The sequence below is a fragment of the Microtus ochrogaster genome, chromosome 4, assembly GCF_000317375.1.
Source record: "Microtus ochrogaster isolate Prairie Vole_2 chromosome 4, MicOch1.0, whole genome shotgun sequence".
In the NCBI taxonomy this organism is placed as follows: Eukaryota; Metazoa; Chordata; class Mammalia; order Rodentia; family Cricetidae; genus Microtus; species Microtus ochrogaster.
The window spans coordinates 91,171,706-91,185,912 of record NC_022011.1 but is presented as its reverse complement, the minus strand read 5'-3'; positions in this window follow the sequence as shown (position 1 = coordinate 91,185,912).

Below are 14,207 nucleotides of genomic sequence, written 5' to 3'. Positions count from 1 at the left end.
GCCCAGGCCCCCCCAAAGCCAGCACGTGCAGTAGGATCAAAAACCCCTTGCCCTTGTTCTTGAGTTCTCAGTAGTCTTCATTGTCCGCTATGTTCAGCAAATCCGGTTTTATCCCATGCTTTTTCAGACTCTCTCTGTGTGTGTGTGTGTGTGTGTGTGTGTGTGTGTGTGTGTGTGTGCGTACATGTGTATGCATGTGTGCACAGAGCACAGATGTAGTGGGCCACAGTGCTCTTGTACAGGTCAGAGGACAACAGGAGAGAACTAGTTCTCCTCTTGCCATGTGTATCCTGTGATCGACCTCAGATTGCCAGGCTTGGTGGTGAGTGTTGCCTCTCACTGATGTCATAAAGCCTTAACTTTTAAGTGTGCGCTCTTTCTTTAGGGCATGAGGTAGGGATTTACCTAATTTCTTTCTATATGGTGACCCTGTCCCTCTTGGTAGTATATTGTCTCACAGAAACTTACCCTTCCTGAAGTACAGTTTTTCCATTAAGAAAATGGGTCATTTCTCTTTCCAAGTCATTGTGAAAACTGAATAAAAGGAGTAACATATCTGCAACAGTGCCTGACACAATGGTCTCTCTGTAACTACCAGTTAACAGGACGAGGCAGTTGCTTAGCTTTGTCAGTTGACCCACAATGATTCACCTGCTCAGATAATTTTATCTCATGGATGGAAGATGTGTAGGCTTTATGGGTTCATATTTTAAGCTCTGTTTTATTACTTAATATGTTTGTTTTCCTTGGCACCATTACTCACATTCTGATAATATCTGTAGAGTAACCCATAAATACTTTTCAAAATTGTCTGTGACTTTCACCTTGTGTATACATTTTATGTCAAACTTGTCATATTCTCACAAAAACCATTGTTGATATATCGATCAGAGACTCATTGAGTTGATAACTTATTTTGTGTAAAACTCATCTTTATGATATTTATGTGTCTAATTAATAAGAACACTGATTTAGAGCATTTTCTATTTACAGAGTCAAAATATTTTTGAAAAATACTTGTACTAGAAGTATATTAATTTTCAGAATCCTAGTGTAAGCCCCCATTCTTCACACATGGAAAAATGAAGAATTCTACCAGACTTTCAAAGCAGATCTAATGCCAATACTTAGATTATTTCAAAAAATATAAACAGAAGGATCATTGTCAAATTCATTATATGAGGTCACAATCACCCTGATACCCACACTACACAAATATTCAACAAAGAAAGAAAATTACAGACCAATTTCCTTGATGACTATTGATGCAAAATACTCAAAAAAAATACTCACAAACTGAATCTAAGGATGTATCAAAAATATCATCCACCAAGAATAAGTAGGCTTCATTTCAGAGGTGCAGGGATGGTTCAACATACGAAAATCTGTCAATCCATCATATAAACAAACTGAAAGAAAGAAAGATCATCTAATTAGATGATGAAAAAGTGACAAAATCCAATACTTCGTCATGATAAAAGTCTTGGAGAGATCATAGATATAAGAAACATATCTAAACATAATAAAGTCAATATGCAGCAAGCCATAGCCAACATAAATTATAAGGAAAGGAACTCAAAGCAATACCACTAAAATCAGAGACAAGATGAGACTGTTCACTCTCTCCATATCAATTCAATACAGTGGTCGAACTTTTAGCTAGAGCAATAAGACAACTAAAGGAAATCAAAGGGCTACAAATTGGAAAGGAAGAAGTTAAGATATTATTATTTTCAGATGATATGATAGTATACCAGGGAACTTCTACAACTGGCAAGACTTCCAGTGATGTGACTGGATACAAAATAATCTAAAAAGAAGTCAGTAATCCTCCTATCTGCAAATGATACAAGGGTTGAGAAAGGAGTTAGGGAAAACACACCCTCTCACAATAGCCATAAATAATACAAAATATTTTGGGGTAACTCTAACCAAACAAATGAAAAATCTGTATAGCAAGAATTTTCAAGTCTTTGAGGAAAAAAATTGAAAATATCAGAATATGGAAAGATCTCCCATGCTCATGGATTGGTATGATTAACATTGTAAAAATGACCATCTTAAAAAATATATACAGATTCAGTGCAATCCCTAGTAAAATTCCAACACAATTCTTTACAAAACTTGAAAGAACAGTATTCAACTTCATGTGGAAAAAAAGAACAACAATGGCTGCAACATCCTGTGCTTCTGGAGGTATCACCTTCCCAACACTAAGTTCTACTACAGAGCTATAGTAATAAAACCAACATGGTGTTGGCATAAAAACAGAGAGGTTGACCAATGGAATGGAATTGGAGACCTAGACATAAATCCATACACTATGGACACCTGATTTCGACAAAGAAGCAAGAATTACAAAGTGAGGAAAAAAAAAGAATATCCAAAAAATGATACTGGTCTAACTGGATTTCAGCATGTAGAAGATCCATAGCTATCAGCATGAACAAAACTAGAATTCAAGTGGACCAAAGACCTCAACATAAAATCAGAAAAAACTGAAGTGGATACAAGAGGAAGCGGGGAATAGCCTTCAGTGCATTGGCACAGGAGTCAACTTGCTGAACAGAACACTAATTGTACAGGCACTAAGATCAACAAACAAGACATTGGCCTCATAAAACTGAAAAGCTTCTGGAAAGCAAAGGACATGTCAATAGGACAAAATGGCAGTATGAAAAATGGAAGAAGATTATTATCAACTTTGTATCTGAAAGAGGGCTAATATTCAACATATATAAAGAACTCAAGAAACCAGGCAAAAACAAACCAAATAATCCAATTTATAAATGGGGTACATATCTAGACAGAGAATTCTCAACAGAGCTGAGAAATTGATTGGGCTGAAAAATGAAAGCAAAAAGAGCAAGAAAGAGAACTGGGACCCGGGAGACATCAGTGGGCACTGTTGACTTTTTCTCCAAGGTTTCAATTCTTTCACCATGTCTCATAAGCCTTGAGGCAAAAGTCTCAAATTCTTTGCTGTAATACATTTCTTGCTACAGATGCGTATATGTGTGTATGTGTTGGGTTTTAGTATAAATGTGTATGTATGTTTACCTTACATGTGACTTTATATTCACTGAGGATGCAGAGTTGTTGGTTGTAGGGTGATATTTTTTAAGCCTCTATAATATATAGAGTAAACCAGCTAGAACTAAGAAGTTGTAATTACAATGGCCTTTCTATTAAGCTATTTGTTTGGGAGATAGTTAATAAATCATATTTTGGACTAGCTAATATTAATGTAAACAAATACACTATATTTCTCTATATCTTTATTCAAATATTGAAATCTGATACCTGCATCATGGTAGTGTTTGCAGTGAACGAGTCAACACCAGTCATCAAGAATTTTCCATGCAAAATGTTTACTTGTTTCATTTTTGTACCATATATGTAGTTTTGATATTCAGAAACCAAACTTTAGAAAACCAAAATTTCTCTAACTTTTATTGTGTATTCAAAATCTTTACTATTTCAATGATATTCATATTTTCTGTCATCTATCCTCATGCTCAAAAGGTACAGATCTGCTAATGAAACATGGAAGAAATACTGAATGTTTAATCATGTTATTGTTGACCTGAGTAAGATCAGATCCTCTTGAATGATAGTCCAAAACAACAAAACAAACAAAAAAAGAAAAACCAAACCAAACAAAGGAGAATATAAGGTAATAAGCATTGCTTTAGTCCAGCCTAAGAATTGTATAGCTAGTGTGGTTAGATATATGGACTATCAAGTCTCTTGATTGGTCTTACGGCATTCACATGGGAAAAGGTACATAAAAATTATAGTCATCAAGACATATTGAGTTTATTGAGTTTCTACTTATCTTATTATTTAACAATTGACTGTTTATTTCTTGGGGAAGACAAATCACTCTTTCCAGTTTGCATCTACTGCTGGTCTATCAGGAAAGCTCCACACTCATGTTCACACCCATGGCTCTGGTTAAAGTCAGTGTCACAAAACAACACAAAGAAGCATGGTTACAAATAAAGAGACTTTTAAGGATGACAGGGGTAGATAAGAATAGTAGGGAAATGGGTGAGGGTTAGGGCAAAAGTGGTTGCTAAGTGTTATGTGCATATTTGAAGTGGTCAAAAACAAGTTTAGTTAACATTTTAAAGATGGGTTATGTTAACAAGATGGCCTGCTTACACCACCCCCTTCCTTGTGTACTTTTCTAATCATCCTTTTCTAGGAATGTTGGTGTCAAGGGGGAAAAAAACTCATAAGAGAATGAAAATAACTACAAAGGAGGCAGAAAACAAGTTCCCAAGTTGCTTGGAAGAAAAGCAAGAGATGACCATTTTATAATGTACAGAATTTTGTATTTATCTGCCCAGAAAAACTAGAGAACCAAAGCCATCCATTCCCAGTGTGCCTGAGGAGCGTGATTGGCTGCTAGTATGCTTTAACTCACATTAGTGCACGTACCTCTGCATGGCTGTAAGCTGTCAGTCCTGGTATGGAGGTGGCTCTGAGAGTTCTTTTTCATTGCTGTTGTTATTGGTTTTCCTGCTAACTCTGCTGCATTTTATTTTAAGCATTCAAAGATTCTGCATGAGGCATGGTTTTTGGAGAGTTCATATTTTAAAAATGAAACTAGGTCCCATTACTTTCCAAAGTATTTTTTTAAAAACAGACTTTACTTTATACCTCTTCAGCTTTATATTTCTTTCTTATGTTTCCCCAAGGGCCTAATTATGAATTCCTCGTAGACCTCTTCTGAGTGCTATTAAGGTTTAAATTTCTGGGAGTTCTTTATTAATATTTCCCCAAGCTTGCTCGAAAGAAGCTGTTTGTTCTCTCGTTGTGCGCCACTTTACTTGTGTGGAATAAAGGAGGTTTACATGGTTCTTTCCTTTTTCTAATGAAGAATATAATAAAACTGCTTATTTGTATGGTTAAAAATGTGTGTACCTGACATTTGTGTATATGTGTGTAGGACATGTGAGGTGTACATGTAACATTTGTTTGTGTATGTGTGTGTGTGTGTGTGTGTGTGTGATGTTTGTGTGTGAAAGTGTGTGCCATGGCATCTGTGTGGAGGGCACAGGATTTTCTGGGTACCATTCTATGCTTCAACCTTTATTTGGCTCTGGGGAGTTAGTTAAGGTCATCAGGCTTATACAGCAAGTGTCTTTGCATACCTCCTTGTCAGTCCCAAATCAGATTTTTAGTAATTTTTATTTGAAGTGTATTTTTTTATGTTTTCAGATATTGTTCGTTTAAAATATGTAAAGACAGATCTAGAGATATATTTTTGATAGATGCGTACCAGTTAGAAGCTAAGGTGCATGTCGCAAAGATAAAGCATTCTAGCAAGAGTAATTGAGATACTGATTTTTCCTCCTCCATTTTTGTTGTGTCTGCTGTATCGTGCTCCAGCAAAACAAAAGAACTCTAAACTCTAAGAAGCCCCGCCGTGGTTTGGTGTTTAATAAGCAGGAAGAGTTTTGGAGATGGAGCAGTTTTGGAAGACAGGAATTCTGTATTGCTGGTGTTGTGATGTTTCCTTGTGGGAATGTGCACGGGAAGAGAAAGAATTCATTCTGTACAATAGACCAGTTCTGCTGAGCTCAGGCTTCGTGCCGAGGGAACGCTAAGAATAGCAACAAGAAGTTGGGCAAGCTTCCCCTGTCCCACAGTTCTTCCTGCAGAGAACCCCTTTTGTCTGACCCCTCTTCACGAAGGCCTCATGCTAGCTGCTACACGGTGCATATTTTGCTCAGAACTGTAGTAACTGTTTTCCCATTATATTTTTTTTTCACTTATTTGACCTTTTTGTCAGACTGCTGTGGGCATGAGAACTATTTTGTGAACATCAACCTTTTATCACAGGCGCGGGGTGAGCGTCCTCATTTTGGAGAAATCTCGGCTAATATGGGCCATCTTAGAGATAACAGGCCAAGTCTCCCCTCCTGCTGAACTTCTGGCATGCATAGAGCGAGCTGAAGAAATAATGGAACCTCTTATTTTAAAATTTAATACCTTTTACTGCCTGCTGTCTAAGGCAGGCCCTCTATGAATTTGCTGACATTTTAAATTCTACTGTGAAAACTGCCTCTCTATTTCATAATCCACTCAACTAAGAATTGTGTATAAAGTTATCCCCTCCACACACTATCAATATGAAAGTTCTTCTTTCTTTCCCGCGGCTTTCTAAGTCACTTCTGTAACCAGCTCCCTTAAGAGAAAACCACTAAATCTTGCTGCTTACACAGCAGCTCCAAATCTTACCACAGTGCCTGTCAAAGAAAGAAATATTCAGCGTAAGCTCCTGCAAGGTTCACAGGCTCAGTAGATTGTGCTTGTGAGTTAATAGGAAAGAAAGGCAAACTGCAGAAACCCCGAGAGAGCTTTCTGGCAGAAAGCAGATAACACAAAATAAAATCGCTGCTTTATTTTATTAAGAACCTTTGTGAAGGTTCATTTGAAACAATTTAGTCTGTCTAACACAATTAAGTCACTAAACAGCAGCAGACAGTAGCCAGTCGAAGCCTTGGATTAACAACATTTAATTCATCTGTAATCGGTCTCATACAGGTCGAGGAAGCATACACAGAATTTTATAAAATGCAAAATGATGAGTAAGGAGAGTTGATGGATAAGTCATAAACGAGACGATGAACTGATACTTGAAATTTATGGCTATCAACTGGCAACCAGAGGATTTTTTTAAAAAAAGAAAATATGAATTAGATAAGTTCCATACAGTTATTCAAATGAGAAATAAATGTGCAGCTAGAATGTGAGAAATATTTCTCTCTTGCTTTCACTGTCCATAAGGTTCCTGAGGTGGGCACACCCCAGAGAGTTTAGGTGGGGTCACCACAGAAGAAGCACGGTCTCCAGGAAGAAGCAGTCCAGTGAGCGCTCACCCCTCAGTTCTTAATAATTGATATGCTTCAGTGGGACCAAACTGAATTTGATCAATTGGAGTAAGAGAAAAGGGAGACAGGGTCAGGTTTAGACAGAAGATTTTTGAGGCAGTACAGATCAAAAGCGATTAGGGTTTGAAATGAGGCTGCTAAAGGCACTTAAAAGCACTGTGGATGTACATGTGGCATGAACCTTAATCATAGCCCACTTCCTGCATTGACAGATGAAATTTAAAAGGCATTTTTCTCTGTATTTGAGGAGGAGGGTCCTGCTGGAATAAAGAGCAGCCTTACAGAGGTTTGGAAGGGAAGGGAGGCTATGAGGTCAGCGTGACTTTAATTAACTGGATTCAGAGCTTAATCTAGAGGTAATTACAGCATCTGGAAATCCGTAATCCTGAAATTTCAGAAGCTATGTATGCATACAGCGAGCAACTGGAGTTGCAGAGCTCCCAAATATCAACAAGGCCAACGCTGTTGATAGATTTAATCTACTTGTTGATGCATGCAATTTTTTATTGGTTTAAAATAAGTTAAATGCTTTTGTAAAATAAACTATTATGAACATAACAATAGATTCTACATACACTTTTCAGATAACAGATTTTAAATTTGATTTGTTATCCTTTATTTTGTCCATGAGACCTGAAATTCTAACAAAACATGGAACCTACCATTTTAACATGTTGAACATTAGAAATTACAGAGCAAAACAAAATACTGGCAATAATTATCTGAGTACAATTAATGGAATCTCAGGGCTCTTCTGATCAATTTCTGACTATGTGAACACTGGATAGATTAAAGAGTATCTGGAATAAATTATTCTTGGGGTTTATATCGATCTGGATGCAGATAACATCAATATTGGTTTGTATAAGGATCTGGGATGGCAGTGGGGGGCAGAAAGTTATAAGGCTTTGCCTTCCTATCACAACGGTCATGCCTAAAAGAAAGGCATGAATAATACATTTCATCCACGTTCTATATGACATTGAAATATTCAGTAGTGAAAACTGAAAGACCTAGGAAAGAGATGTCTATTATTTTATCTTTGATGAAGAATGGATGCCACTTTAGAACTGTGCTCAGACAGAGGACATGACTGCTTGACAAGGGACTGAAAGGGAAACATAACAAGGGTCTTTGACACATTCTTCCTGGGGAACTTGTGTAGAATCTTCTTTCTTCTTGAATTTGAGGGAAGGGATATTTTGCAATAGAAATTTTTGATGCTTTGAGAAAATTTTTATGGCAAGATCATACCCAGAAAGTGGAGAGGGAGTATAGAAAGTAAAAGTTGTTCTATTTTATTTTTAGATTAAAGTGACATTTCCCTTGTCCCTTTTGTTCCTAAAACACTCTTGCATACCCCTCTCTGCTCTCCTCCAGATTCACTCCCCCCTTTTCACTAGTTGCCGTAACAACATACGTATATAGTTGAACACACAACTGGAAGTGTCAAGATGGGCATAAAAAGAAAAATTTTCCCTATCTTACTTTACATATCCATTATTTATTGTGCCTAATTTTTTAAAATAAAGTAATTTCCTATCTAATTTCCCCTTTCCTCTGATAACTTTCTCAATCACCAATGGATCGTGTACCATGTTGAAAGCTTCCTTGGGTTGAACACATGCTTCATGCCTAGGGAGTCTGCTATCGAATGATGGCTGCAGTTGTGGGTGCCTGTGTCGTTCACCAGGGAAACCACAGATGCAGCAGCAGGAAGCTGAAGTGGAGACTGCTTTGCTGTATCTCTCCTGTGTCATCAGCTGTGGTGCAAAGCGGAGGCCAAAAGAGCTATTGTGTATGTTTTGGCAATTTACCAACATTATGTAAGTAAGCTCTTGGCCAGCGTTTCTGTGCTTATGCCAACTCACATAAGATTTGGGGAGAGTGTAATTTTCAGCTTTTGTAAAGACCATCAAATGATAAATCGAGTAATCAGATCTTTGCCTGGATTGCTTACTGTAGTGAAGCGAGGATCCAACATGTAGTAAAAATATCAGTTAATCTGCTCAAGCAGATTATTCATTTGGTCTTTTTTGATCCAGTTTTAGTCTGTGATTTGTGATGAAGGGCAAAGAAAAGGATGTCCAATATGTATATGTTTGCAAGATTTTCATTTCTGTTTTGCTTAGTGTGTGGTTAAGCCGTCTCATTTCATATACTCCGTGACACAGAGATATACTCATTCATAAAAAAATCATTAGTAGTGTTGCTCATGAATTTTTCTTATTCGGGTTGCACAATGATAGGAATTCACGCAAATGTTGACATCCGAGTGTTGCACATCGATATGAAACGTCATGAAGGAACACTTACAGAACTGCTCACATGCCCTGTACCGGGAAGTCAAGTCAAAGAGCCAGATGCAGAGAGTGGGACCCAGAAATTCATCTGGATCAGAAATGAGTCATGTTTATCCCCAACTCGAGAATAGCTTTAATAAGTGAGCCACATTTATTTTATTTTTTTTATTTTTTTAATATTTATTTATTTATTTATTTATTTAAATTTATTTATTTATTAAGGATTTCTGCCTCCTCCCCGCCACCGCCTCCCATTTCCCTCCCCCTCCCCCGATCAAGTCCCTCTCCCTCATCTGCTTGAAGAGCCATCAGGGTTCCCTGACCTGTGGGAAGTCCAAGGACCGCCCACCTCCATCCAGGTTTAGTAAGTTGAGCATCCAAACTGCCTAGGCTCCCCCAAAGCCAGTATGTGCAGTAGGATCAAAAACCCATTTCCATTGTTCTTGAGTTCTCAGTAGTCCTCATTGTCCACTATGTAAGTCCGGTTTTATCCCATGCTTTTTCAGACCCAGGCTAGCTGGTCTTGGTGAATTCCCGAAAGATCATCCCCAATGTCTCAGTGTGTGGGTGTACCCTTTTTGCGGTCCTGAGATCCTTGCTCGTGCTCCCCCTCCTTCTGCTCCTGATTTGGACCTGTAGATTTCTGTCCGGTGCTCCAATGTGGGTCTCTGTCTCCTTTCATCACCTGATGAAGGTTAATATTCAGAAGGATGCCTATATGTTTGTCTTTGGGTTCACCTTCTTATTTAGCTTCTCTAGGATTGCAAATTATAAGCTCACTGTCCTTTATTTATGGCTAGAAACCAAATATGAGTGAGTACATCCCATGTTCCTCTTTTTGGGTCTGGCTTACCTCATTGCTGGTGGGAATGCAAACTCGTGCAACCACTTTGGAAAGCAGTGTGGCGGTTCCTCAGGAAATTCGGGATCAACCTACCCCTGGACCCAGCAATACCACTCTTGGGAATATACCCAAGAGAGGCCCTATCATACAACAAAAGTATATGCTCAACTATGTTCATAGCAGCTGAAAGCCCCCCCGCCCAGCTTGTTAAACAACTTAGCACCGTTAACACCATTTTACAAGGCTTGTACTGAATATTCAGGGTTTTAACAAAGGGCAGTTTAGAAGCTGCCAAAACGAGATAGAGACACCTGTGGCTGGGCCGGGGAAAAAACGGTAAATACCAAGAGAGAAACTCCCTGTCTGCCCTAGACAAGAGCCAAGGCAGCCCATATCTGAATTCTCGGAAACTAGGGACCTTGTCCTGACTTGAACTCGGCCATATTCAAACTGACCAATGAAAACCCTGTAACTATGCATCTCGCTTCTGTAACCGCGCTTCTGCTCCCTTTACCCTATAAAAACCCACTACCCCAGCCTGACGGCGCGCCAGTCCTCCGAGAGACTTGGACGCTCCAGGTACCTGTGTATCTCCCTCTTTCTGTTTGCATCCGCTGGCCTCGCTGTTCCTTGGGAAGGGTCTCCCCAGACTGAAAGACACTCTCTGAGGGTCTTTCACAGCGTTGTTTGTAATAGCCAGAACCTGGAAACAACCTAGATGCCCTTCAATGGAAGAATGGATGAAGAAAGTATGGAATATATACATATTAGAGTACTACTCAGCAGTAAAAAACAAGAAATTCTTGAAGTTTGCGTACAAATGGATGGAAATAGTGAGCCACATTTAAAGTAAGCTCTCAGTACTAGATTAAACCACCGCAACAGCAGGGGTTCTTCTACAGGATCTCCATTGGCCAACCATCTCTGCTTTTGCTTTTAAAATTGAAGCCAAGTGAAAATCATTCCACAAGAAAATAGTTGTGGACTATTTCACTGTTGGCCTGAAGCCTAATGGAATCATAAACATATCTAGTCAAAGCTCATTTTGTGTTTCTAAGCTATTGTGATTTCTACTGCAAAGGGAAAAAGTCTTGTTAAGAATACATTTTTCTTTAACATGAGGAAAAAAAATCAGTGTAGTGATATTTCATTTGCATTTTAATAAATAAAACGTGCCTGAAGATCCAAGAGTAAAACAGTCCCACTGGTCAACCTTACAGACCATGCAGTGGTGACACACACATTTAATCCCAGTAGCCACACTAGTTTACCATAAAAGCACATAGTGCACATCTTTATCCCAGCACTAGAGGGGAATATAAAATAAGAGGAGACAGCTCTTAGACACAGTCTCATTTTGAGATTCCTGGAGGCAGGTTTGCCATTTCAGACTGAGGTAGAGGTAAGAGCCAGTTTTGCTTCTCTCACATTTAGGTTAAACCCTAATATCTGTCTCTGGGTTTTTATTAATTGTGCTACAAGTTTGAAATTTTAGTGGAAATCAGTGATGAAGAAAAAGTCATTTGTTCTCATAACAAGCAAGCTTTTGTACAAAATATAATACTATTGTTCATATAGTCAAGTAGTTTATAAAAAAGTGGAATTTAGTTTTAAAATAACATAGGAGCATAATTTTAATGGTAACAATTAGGGACAATGTAAAAAAAGTAGAATTTTAATTAATAGGACAGTGGACTAAGTAGTACATAAAATGCTGAAATCATGTTATAGAGGCCACCATAAATGTAATTAATTTTATCATAATAATTACAAATGACAATTGTTAAATCATTGTGAAATAAAGTAAAATATAAAAATTAAATACAAAGCCTCTTCTCCTCCCAAATTTGTTCCCAACAAAGCAATCTATTTTCTTCTTTCCATTTTCTCTCCTATTAAAGAGTTTTGAAAGAGAGATCACATGACTGAATGTATGATGTAGGACTTTTAGGAAGATTAATCTATAAATAGTGAGCAAGATGAAGAATAAAGAGAAGTGTTTGAAACCTAGAGACCAATTATAATTCTGCTGAAGGAATTTGATTCAGAGGCGATAAGAGCCTGGACAGAAATGGGAAGGAATGGGAAGTTGTAAGAAGCACTGAAATGGAAAAAATCACTGATTAGAAATGGACATTGGAGGAAGCCACCCTTAGGGATGGATGGAGCCAATTAACAGCACCTGTTCCAGAGACAGAAATACATTTAGGGAGAATAGGATAGATAATGAGATAAAAATATATGCAGTCTTCTAATGTGCAGTATTTGAAAATATATGCTTCTATAAAACATGAGAACTATATCTGCAAAATGGAAAACTGCGACATGCATTAAACACACTCTCTCATCCTAAAACCCTTCTAAACGTTAAGTCCTCTTTAGTTTCCCAAGACAAGGTAGTTCAACTCATGAAATTCAATTAAGTTGATGTGTTAGGAAAGCAGAAGAAATTATGACAAGAAGAAAAGTGCTTGGTGAGGAATGAGTGATGAGTGAAGTAGGGAGGTCATGGTATTTCTCAGAGTCAAAGAGCAAGGGAAGTTTAGAGGAGAAACAGGGGTTAGGATAAAAGCTAGTATGCAGATGAAATCAACTGCTTTCAGGGGTCTCTAATGTTTTCTCCTGGGATCCTTTTCCTCCTACTGGATCGACATTCATCTTTACATTAATGGCATGGAGCAAGATCAATTGTGGAGCCCAAATAAACAAAACAAAGTCTCAATCATTGAAAAAGAACAATTTACATCCATTTGCCTGCAAATTTCAAGATGTCATTGTCTTTTAACACTGAGTAGTACTCCATTGTGTAAATGTACCACACCTCTTTTTTTTTTTTTTTTTTATCCATTCTTATGTTGAAGGGTATCTAGGTTGTTTCTAGGTTCTGGCTATTATGAAAAATTCTTCTATATGAAGATCATTGAGTAAATGTACTTGTGGTATGAGTGTTCATCTTTTGGGTATATGCCCAAGAGTAGTATTGCTGGGTCTTGAGGTAGACTGCTTGTCAGTTTTGTCAGAAAGCACAATACTGATTTCCAAAGTGGCTGCATGAGCTTGCATTCTCACTAGCAATGGAGGAGTGCTCCCGTACCCTACATTCTCTCCAGCATAAGCTGTAATTAGCATTTTTCATCTTTGCCATTCTGACAGATGTAAATGGAATCTCAGAGTTGTTTTGATTTGCATTTCCCTGATGTCTAAGAACGTTGAAGAATTCCTTAAGTGTCTTTCAGCTGTTTGAGATTCCTCTGTTGAGAGTTCTCTGTTTAGACATGTACCCCATTTTTAATTGGATTATTTGATATTTTAATGTCTAGTTTTTTGAGTTCTTTGTATGTTTTGGAGGTCAGTCCTCTATCTAATGTGTGGTTGATGAAGATCCTTTCCCTTTCTGTAGGCTGCTGTTTTGATTAGTTGACTCTGTCCTTTGCCATACAGGAGTTTCTCAGTTTCAGGAGGTCTCATTTATTAATTGTTGATCTCAGTGTCTGTGTTACTGGTGTTATATTCAGGAACTAGTCTCTTGTGCTAATGCATTCAAGACTACTTCTTACTTTCTCTTCTACGAGGTTCAGTGATGAATGAGGTAACTCAGACATAGAAAGACAGTCATGGTATGTATTCACTCATAAGTGAATGTTAGATATAAAGATATAAAAAGAAAGAAAGGAAGGAAGGAAGAAAGGAAGGACTAAAAATGAACCATTTCATTTCTAAAGAACTGGACAGGAAGAGACATCAGCTGTGAAGAGGAAGTGTAGAATGTGACCTGTGAACATCTGGGAGGTTGACATGTTTGAAGGGAGAAGAGATGTTTCAGAAAGTCATGTGTATTAGTCAGGATGCTCTAGAGTCACAGAACTTGAATGCATCTCTCTATCTATCTATATCACCTATGTATGTATGTATGATCTATCTATCTATCTATCTATCTATCTATCTATCTATCTATCTATCTATCTCTCATCTATCTATCATCTATCTACCATCTATCTATCTATCTATCTATCTATCTATCTATCATCTATCTATCTATCTATCTATCTATCATCTATCTACCATCTATCTATCTATCTATCTATCTATCTATCTATCTATCTATCTATCTATCTATCATCTATCTATCTATCTATCTCTCTATCTATCATCTAT